The sequence below is a fragment of the Populus alba genome, chromosome 17 (genome assembly GCF_005239225.2).
Source record: "Populus alba chromosome 17, ASM523922v2, whole genome shotgun sequence".
In the NCBI taxonomy this organism is placed as follows: Eukaryota; Viridiplantae; Streptophyta; class Magnoliopsida; order Malpighiales; family Salicaceae; genus Populus; species Populus alba.
In genome coordinates, this window is record NC_133300.1 from 18,829,367 (window position 1) to 18,839,750 (window position 10,384).

Here is a 10,384-nt window from a genome sequence, read left to right on the forward strand (position 1 = left end):
CTTCTCCTCCCCTCTCTCGGGTCTCCTCTCCTCTATTTATAGAGCCCGTGAGCATGTTTTTTTCATTGTGGAGCCAAGGAACGGGTCATGCGGCGGCTAGTCGGGCGCGGCTGTCCAGGCGTGCCTACCTTAGTTTCGGCGGTGCGGTAGGTGGTCGGCCAATGTCTTCGGTCGGTGGGCTAGAGGGACCGACGGTCGGTGGGCTTGAGGGACCGGCGTCATTAAATATGCATTCTTTTTCCTTCTTTGCTGCTATGTGTTCGGCGGGGAAGAAAGGGGAACAGTGTCGTTCAAAACGGCACTGTTTTGAGCTTTTTTTTTAATTTTTTTTTTTTGTATTTATTATTTTTTTATGGGGACCCAAAAATGGGTTACAACAGTTGCCCCCCTCTTTACAATGCTTACGGAGCAGAGATTTGTGCATAGTAAGTGTTGTAAAGAAAAAAAATATTGGTCTTCCAAAACTGGTCGTCTCAAAATTTGATTGACCTAAAACTTCAACCGGACCCAAAGTCCTGTGTATGGTTGGGCTAAACTGAGATTCCTTTCGCCAATCCCCTTTAACCCGAAAAAAAGGAAAGAATGTGAAGTGTAGGTCTCATTGTTAATGGGTGACCTACCCAGAAAAAATGTTGGTGAGGGCTCAAAGGCGCACTTTAAAATGGAGGTGAGGGCTCAAAGGCGCACTCAAAAGGAGGTAGGGTTAGAAAACGCACTACCAAAGGGATGAGGGCTCAAAGGCGCACTCAAAATGGAGGTGAGGGCTCAAAGGCGCACTCAAAATGGAGGTAGGGTTAGAAAACACACTACCAAAGGGATGAGGGCTCAAAGGCGCACTCAAAATGGAGGTGAGGGCTCAAAGGCGCACTCAAAAGGAGGTAGGGTTAGAAAACGCACTACCAAAGGGATGAGGGCTCAAAGGCGCACTCAAAATGGAGGTGAGGGCTCGAAGGCGCACTCAGAATGGAGGTAGGGTTAGAAAACGCACTACCGAAGGGATGAGGGCTCAAAGGCGCACTCAAAATGGAGGTGAGGGCTTCAAAGGCGCACTCAAAAGGAGGTAGGGGTTAGAAAACGCACTACCGAAGGGATGAGGGCTCAAAGGCGCACTCAAAAATTGAGGTGAGGGCTCAAAGGCGCACTCAAAAGGAGGTAGGGTTAGAAAACGCACTACCGAAGGGATGAGGGCTCAAAGGCGCACTCAAAATGGAGGTGAGGGCTCAAAGGCGCACTCAAAAGGAGGTAGGGTTAGAAAACGCACTACCGAAGGGATGAGGGCTCAAAGGCGCACTCAAAATGGAGGTGAGGGCTCAAAGGCGCACTCAAAAGGAGGTAGGGTTAGAAAACGCACTACCGAAGGGATGAGGGCTCAAAGGCGCACTCAAAATGGAGGTGAGGGCTCAAAGGCGCACTCAGAATGGAGGTAGGGTTAGAAAACACACTACCGAAGGGATGAGGGCTCAAAGGCGCACTCAAAATGGAGGTGAGGGCTCAAAGGCGAACTCAAAAGGAGGTAGGGTTAGAAAACACACTACCGAAGGGATGAGGGCTCAAAGGCGCACTCAAACGGAGGTAGGGTTAGAAAACGCACTACCTAAGGGATGAGGGCTCAAAGGCGCACTCAAAATGGAGGTGAGGGCTCGAAGGCGCACTCAAAAGGAGGTAAGGGCTCAAAGGCGCACTCAAACGGAGGTAGGGTTAGAAAACGCACTACCTAAGGGATGAGGGCTCAAAGGCGCACTCAAAATGGAGGTGAGGGCTCGAAGGCGCACTCAAAAGGAGGTAGGGTTAGAAAACGCACTACCGAAGGGATGAGGGCTCAAAGGCGCACTCAAATGGAGGTGAGGGCTCAAAGGCGCACTCAAAAGTAGGTGAGGGCTCAAAGGCGCACTCAAAAGGAGGTAGGGTTAGAAAACGCACTACCCAAGGGATGAGGGCTCAAAGGCGCACTCAAAAGGAGGTGAGGGCTGAAAGGCGCACTCAAACGGAGGTAGGGTTAGAAAACGCACTACCTAAGGGATGAGGGCTCAAAGGCGCACTCAAAATGGAGGTGAGGGCTCAAAGGCGCACTCAAACGGAGGTAGGGTTAGAAAACGCACTACCTAAGGGATGATGTTGAAACACTGATCTGTGAATGTTGCAAGAAAATGCATTATGATTGATATGCATGTATACTTACCTGAGAAATATAGGCCCCCATTTCTTCATGGTGTCTTTGTTTTCTCTCAAAAAGTTTGTAGTGTTGGTAGTAAACTTTCGATGGCTTTTCCACTTTTTGCTTACTCGGGTTACATATTGTGATCTTGACCTCTGGGAAGGGTTTGATGTCATCATACATCTTTGTCCTTCACCCCAACAAGTAGAGTTACCAATTTTGCCCGTCATTTTCCTTAGAACAGGAATCATGGAGCCAGCCCTACCATGTGTTTTTGATTGCCCCCCAGCTTGATCATGCCCCCCAAGTGTTCAACTTGGGTTTAGTTTGGGGTGAGGATATGTGAAAGTAAGTTTGGGTTTTTTGGTACAATGAAATGTTTTCATGCAAAATTTTTGGAACTTTCCAAGTTATTCCAATCACAAAAATTATTTTGACATTGGTTCAAAATAAACTTGTTCTCAAAAATTCAAGTGATTCCTATGGATAGGTTTCTTGAAGTGATGAAAGATTTTTGCTTTTGGTTAAAGATGAAGGTGACATCTGGTTGGTCACAAAAGGTTTAAATGTCAATTTGAGGGTTATTGAGAACCGAGTTGATTCAAAGCATTTATTTTTATTTGCATGAATGATGATTTGACTCGCATGAGAAAGCACTGCATACCGATCCAGATTGCTTGCCTTTGATCAGAAAGGGCTTTATCAGGTATGTAATGTAGGCTTTGGCTATTGGCTATGAAGAAAAGGATATTTGTAAGCTCAAAAGGTGTTTGAGGGACTTGAAGACTAAGGATCACTAGTGCTTATATCCCAAACTCTTTTGTTCATACATTTTTGGACCTTAGAATTGATTTGTAAAATGGTCCACGGTGCCCCCCCAGTGTTGGGCTTGGGCTCTTTCTCTTTGTTTTTGTTTTCTTCATTTGATTTTGAGCATCATGGCATTGGCCTTGTAATTTTTGCTCAAAATTTTTGGATCCTTTGGATTTTTCTTCATGCCCCCTTAGCTTTGTATGGGCACCTTTGATGATTGAGAACTTTCTTTTATGCCCCCCAGTATTGTTTGGGCACTTTCATTGTTGAAGACTTTTTCATGCCCCCCAAGAGGTATTTGGGCACTTTCAATCATTATGGATTTTTTTGCACTTGCCCCCCAGTGTAGGGGTGTGATCCTAGCCAGGGTTATTTTTCAAGAAAAATTTATTAGGCTCAAAAGGGGACTGTAAATGATATATTTTAGCTTTGTGAAAGGATTATCAAAGATGGCCTTTCTTCATCTCAAATGTATGCATTTAGGAGCAGTAAGCCTTGCTTTCATGCGAGTATGCAATGTGATTTCTCATTATTCATGCAAATAAAACCCAGCTTTTGGAGTCACTTCATTTTTTATTTTTTTTTGGTTTTTCTAGGTGTATGGTTACCTCTCTAAGGAATCACCTGAATTTCCAGAACTCGTTTGTTTCGGACAAATGTCAACATGATTTCTGTTTTTGTACTAAACTTTGAATTCCCAAAAATCCTCACATGCGATCATGCATAGTTTTGGAAGAAAAGGGAAATGCACCACAAGATTTTGGGCGTGATGGTTTCATGCTTAAAGGTTATGCTCAATGTGTTATTTACATGAAACAACAAAAATGAAGGCATGTGATGAACACAACAAAACACATGATTTTATTAACAAGAAAGGCTCAGTGGACAAGGAAAGTCTTGTGGAATTTTTTTAGCCAAATTACCAACAAAAAACTAGAATAGGTTTGAAACAAAAAATCAAGTTTTTTTGGAGACATGATCAAACTGAGGTAGTTATTTTGGCAGAGAAAGAACAGGCTCCATTCTGCAATGGTGATGCAATTTCCCTTCAAATTGTGTTGAGGCTCTTGATCATATGGGCCCTCAATGTCTTCAGGTTGAGTCTTTGTTGGGGCTTGAACAAAAATGATAGGTCAATTGGAAGGACCTTCACCAGAGACATTTCTCCATATATGCTCGAGTAAGCTAGAGGTGAGTCAAGCTTTTGTTCAGAGACTCCAACTCTTCGTGCAAATAGGCATCACGTTGAGTGTTGCTACCCAATTTTTGACCCATGTTTTGATATATTTTCAAAAAATCCAAAAAATGAGAAAAAAACAATGAAAATCCAAAAAAAATATGTTTTTTTAATATATTTGCGTCATTTTAGCATTTTCAACGTTGTCTAAAAAAGAATTTAAATTTTTTAAGGGGTCTTTCAAACGCGTTCGACTTTTCACGCGTCGTTTTTAAAATCATTGATTTTCCGCATCGAGTCGACGTTGATATTGCTCATTTTCAAAAAAATTACAAAAAAAACAAGAAAAATCAAATTTTACAAAAAAAAAGTTAAGGGACCAATGTTGAAAACTTGGTAATTATTTTTTGCCTATAAATACCGGTTTCTAAACACTTGCAAGGGGGGGGCAATTTTGAAATATCAAAAAAAATACAAAAAAAAACAACCTAACCCTAAACTATCTCTACCAAGCCTGCCGCCCCCTCCCTTGGAATTTTGTTTCCCGAGCCTTCTTCTCCTGAAGCCAAAAACACAGCCGCCCTGACCTTTTTGCATTTTTGAACACCGGCCAAACAACCCCTCCACCATTTGATTTTTCAGTTTTCTCTTCTTCCACCCGAGAGCAGCCCCCATTTTTCCAAACAACAGCCCCCCACCACTTTGATTTTTTTTTTAGTTTTCTCTTCTTCTCTACTGAACCGAAAGCCCTCACCTTCACTTCCCCTCTCAAGCCGTTCTCTGGACAACCATCAACCCGGAACTTTCCCTCTCAGCTGCAGGAGCAAAGGGACGAACCGAACGGAGACCATAGCAGCCTCCTCTGCAATCTTCTTCCTTCACCGGCCATCGCTGCTCTCTTCTCTTTCCCTCTCTCCCACCAGAACGACCCGAGCAGACCCAGCTTCTCCCCTCAGACCCGTGGGTCTCCCCCACCTGGCCGACACCACCGATCTGCTCGTTCTTCTGCCTCCCGCAGCAAAGACGACCCCAGCAGCAGCTCCTCCACCACGCACGGCTGCACCCGCAGCTCCGGCCTCCAGCCTTGAGCCACTCCTCACTCCACAGCAGGTCGGCCACAGAAGAAGAAGGAAGAACAACGGCTGGAAAGTAAAACGGAAGCAGACCCGAACGGTGGAGAAAATAAAACAGATCTGGGAAAACTAAGAAAAATTAAAATCGACTGCTGTGTTGTTCTTTGATTGATCTGCAGGTTTGGCGCCGGCGAGGAAAGAAGGAGGGAAGAGGTCGTTGCAGACCCCCCCTGTTTTCGCCTTGTTTTCACGGGGCGCGTGAGATCCACGCGCCACCACTGCCACTGCTGTCCCAGCGGCTTTCGCAACACTGTTCCGGCGAGTTAGAGGTTTCCAGCACTGTTCCGGAATGTTTTTGGTTCATTTTGTAATTTCCAAATTGTTTTTAATGTAATATTTTATTTAGTTTTGAGTTTTTTGTAATTTGTATTTGTATTATGGATGTAAAAGAAAAGAAAAAACAAAAAGAAAAGAAAAGAAAAGAAATAAAAAACAGTGAAAGTGTATGTGTGTGGTTGTATTTGTTTTTATGAATTTGTTATTTTATTTATTTTATTTTTTCAGGATAAAATTGCAAATATATTAAAGAAGAATTTAATATTTTGATCGGATCACGGTTAAGAATTATTAACTTATACGTAAGTGATATTTCTAATTTTCCGATGAAAAGACAATTATTAAAACTTCTTTAACACATCAAACTTGCGAAGCAGCTTACCTCAGGTAGGGTGCGTTAGGGGTGCTAATACCTTCCCTAACCACAACCAGTCCCTTACCCGCGAATCTCTGACAAGACCAGTGCATCCGGTTTCCTAGTAGCCTTCAATAAATTACTAGGTGGCGACTCCAACGAACTAAATTCAAGCAAACAACAATGAGAGAAAAATCGCCAGCCGATGCCGCGCGCCGACTGATTTTTTTGGGGTGCGACAGAATGGCGACTCCACTGGGGAAGGTATTTTTTCAATTATTGGACTAAGCTTTGTGTATTTGATGTGTTTAAGTTTTTGCATTTTTATCTTTTTGTTAATATTTATTTCCATGCATTTTATAGAATTGTCTCATGCATCACCTGTATTTATTTTTAAAAGCACACACAAGCTTCTAGGTTAGGTGGGGAACTAGCGATCTGCCCTAAGACTATTGGTCAGGGTTCAGATGCGTGAAACACCCAACTCATATCTGAGTGCCTGCTTGGTAATGGTGGGTATATGTGCCTTAACCATTCCTTGCAACGCCCCCATACTGTCTTTACGAAGAACGTCACTGGGCAGATATGAGACCCTTTTGAGACCAGATAGAAAACCTATCCATGTTCACATAATGAATAGAACCTGTCCTTTAGGTTGTATGTGCTACCGTTTTTTTTGCATAAGGGCAAACCCTTCTTGAAGCATCTTGAATTCAAGACTTGTGGGGTGACACATTGGCCGTTGCTCCGAAAATTTTCATTGTAGAGTTTGGTCAAAAATCACGATTCTTGTCCATCATACAAGAGTTACGACCATATTGTCACCCTCTCGAAGGGTGAGTTTCATCATATAGATTACATGTTCATACATTTATTATGCATGTACCGGGCTGAAAGGTAGGTCCCCACACAAGTTGTGCTACACGTGATTGGAGAAAAATGACGGAGGTGAAGAAAGGTGTCAGATAGAGGCTCATTATCAGATTAAAGGTTGAGAGCATTAAATGTGAAGTAGCTAGACTCAGATCTGCTCAAACAAGTGTTGAGCATCAAATGGAAAGAGAATATCTGTACAGTCTTCTGTGGGAACACTGCTTGTTCACATCTAATTGAAGTTGTATCTCTCCTTTTTTTCGTCATGAACAAAAAGCAACAACGCCTTCAGTCATCAACTGATGACAACTCTGGTTCTTATCCAGTTGCATTGTTAAATGTTCATCGCCTCCACATCATCTAATGGAACTCAAACAACTATCGTTCTCCTGTACATGGTGCATTAATCTGTTTTGAAAGCCACCCAATTATGAGCTCAACTCCAGTTCAACAGCACAAGATGGTCTGAAAAATCATGATTAAACACTGAACTTCAATGTGGCAGAGCTCCCTCCATAAAAATCCATTTATGGCTCTGCAAATTGGGAATGCAAGAGGGAATTTATAAGTTGCAATATGTTACAAATATTTCTCTCATCAGTTTCAGCACGGGAGACATCTTAGTACATTGAAGATCCACACCTGGTCTGAAAAATACGAGCAGATTTTCAAACTTCAACGTAGCAGAGCTCTTTTCGGCAGGAATTTGTTTGTAGATTCCGCAAATGGGAAATCCAAGAAGGAATACAGTAGTTTTCATATCAGCTATGATTTTCCTCCAACAATGTCAGTATTAAAATGCAAGAGTAGAGAGAAGAGACATGCCTAGAATGAAAAACATGAAGAAGACTGAAACTTCAACAGAGCAGGACTTCCTCTATAGGTGTTTGTTTGCTGCACTGTCAGTGAGAAATTGAAGAGGGGACAAAGGAGTTTTAGATTCACCAGGTGCTCGTCCAATAGAGACAATGTGTGATTCCACACGTCGGTAGCGGCGATACTACGAGTTTCTAGGCGCTGCCAAGATTACCAAGCTATTTGAAAGTTTTCTAACAATCCTCAACCAACCACAACAACATTGAAATGATGTTGTGAGGATTTGCCGAAGAATTGAACAAGCTATGAAGAGAGGAAAGATTGAAGGATCTGCCATGGATTCCAGAACAATGATGAGAGGTGCATCAGAAGATGACTCTCGATTGAGAAACCTCAGTTACTTTGCCTAGTCAAGTCTCGCTCAAGCATCAATTGCTCAAGTGTCTTTGCCAAGATTGACATTCCTCTGCCAGTTATGTTTGTCGGCCAACACCTGCCAGATTCTAGAATTTTGCTTGACTCCGACAAATTCCCATGCAACCACCAATTTCTCAGTGGTATAATCCAGATAAGAGATGTGATGTCATGGTGGGGTCCTCAACCATTTCAAGTGAACAGTTTCAAGAATTGCAAGAATGGAGTCTGAAAGTTGGTGAGCAAGAGACAGGTGGAGTCGTTGAAGAAGGGTGTCACTGTCTATATTGTTCCCCGAACAACTTCAGGATCACATGTGATCGAAAATGCTTTGCTAAACACAGATATTGCTAGAAAAGCTGATTCGAGAATGTGATTGTTGTAACCCATTTTTTGGGTCCCCGTAAAAAAATAAATAGATAGCCAAAGAAGGTTAGAAAAAGGACAAGAGGCAGAAGCGCTCGGAAAATGGTCAGAAAATTGGTCAAGGAGTATAAAGATACAAAGATTGGATTTTTGACAAAATATTCTTGAAGGATGAGAACCCTATTGAGAAGAAAATTTTGAATTTTTGAGGAGAGAAGCCCAAATTTGGATGTTTATGGGTTTAATTGATTTTTTATTGGATTTAATAGGGGATTTGATTGCAAGAAAATTGATTTTTTAAGTCAATTTGGGCTTTAAATTGAAGAAATTAAAGTTTCTGGGGCCAAATTATGATTTTTAGGAATTTATTAAGTCAAATCAGGGGCTTAATTGCATAAATATTGAAGTTTAATTTGGCCAATTAGGGGTTTAATTGTGAAAATCCGAAACCAGGGACCAATTTGGAAAAGGCGCAAAGATAGGGGGGCTGTTTGGAGTTGATTGAGGGGGCCTAATTGAAGAAATTGGAAGTTTTATTGATCAATTGAGGGCTAAAATTGCATAATTTAGAGGCCAAGGACCAAAGTGGAAAAAGGCGGCCAACTTGGCGGACAAGACCGAAACTGTCAGGGACGCAATTGAAAGGAACAAAAAATAATTGGGGGACTGATGTGAACGTTGGCGCATTTCTGGCGCCAAATTTAATTGAAACGGCGCGTTTTCTCCAAAACGACGCCGTTTCATGCGTTTTAAAAAAAAAAAAAAAAAAAAAAAAAAAAAAAAAGACCAAACGGTGCCGTTTTGAACGGCACTGTTTCTCTTCTTCTTCCCCCCCGCAGGCGTAGCAGAGGAGAGGAAAACCGGGGTTTTTGTCCCCGCCTCTCTCCTCACGTGCCATGGCCCGACGCCCCACACTTTGGGACCCCCGAAGCCGAAGCCGATGGCCGATGGCCGACCACCCGCCGCGCCACCGAACCCGAGAGAAGCACCTTGGCAGCGGCGCCTGCCGACCGACCGACCAGCACGCCTTGTTCCCCCATGCATGCCCCGATATTGCCTATAAATAGAGAAGAAGCAGAATGGAAAAAAGGAAAAAAAAGAGAGGAGGGGATCCGAAAGAAAGAACCCGAGACAGTTAGAGAGAGAGAGACCGAAAGAGAGAGAAACCACAAAACTTACGAAACCGTGACTGAAAACCCATGGTTTGAAAAGCTTGGGATAGTTGAAACCGAGAGGGGACATCCAGAAGTTGAAGCAGAAGCGAGCGAACCGAAGGAGGTGGTCTCGGTCCACTTGGAAACCACCGTGAGCTAAGCCGCTGCCATCGCCGCCACCGCGGCCTCCGCCAGCAAGCCACCGTCTCCGCCGCGCCAGGTACGCCATCCTGGCCCCCCCCCCTGCATTTTTTTGTTAGGCCGGCGTAGTTTGGCCTCCTGCATGCAGAATCGTTTCTGCATGCAGGAGGCATGGGGGGAAAATAATTCCCCCCCCCGTTCATTTCTTTTTTGTTGGGCAGACAGTGTTCTGGCCCAATGACCATGGGTCTGGGCCGGTCCGGCCCAGACCAAAGCAGGTTACTGTTGGGCCGAGTCCGGCCCAACAATTTTTGGGGCTGGAGTCCGGCCCAGTTAGTTGGGCCGGCCCAGCCCATGTTAGTATATTAATATATTTATAAATATATTATATTATATTATTATGTTATTATATTATGCATGTGTGTGTATATATTTTTTTTAAAAAAAAAATATAAAAAAGAAAAAATAAAAATTTTTTTGAAAAGTAAAAAAAAAAAAAAAAAAAAAAAAAAATATATATTGTTGTTCTTGGTATATATTTGATTTGTTTTTTTTATACTATGGGGATATAATTTCAGTATTTAAAAAACACCTGTTTTCGAAAAAAAATGTTTTGTTTTCAATGCATACGGCCAATACACTAGCATGTTTTGAATGTTCTTTTTTATAAAAAAAAAATATTGGAAGCTTTGAAAATGTGTTTTTCGCATA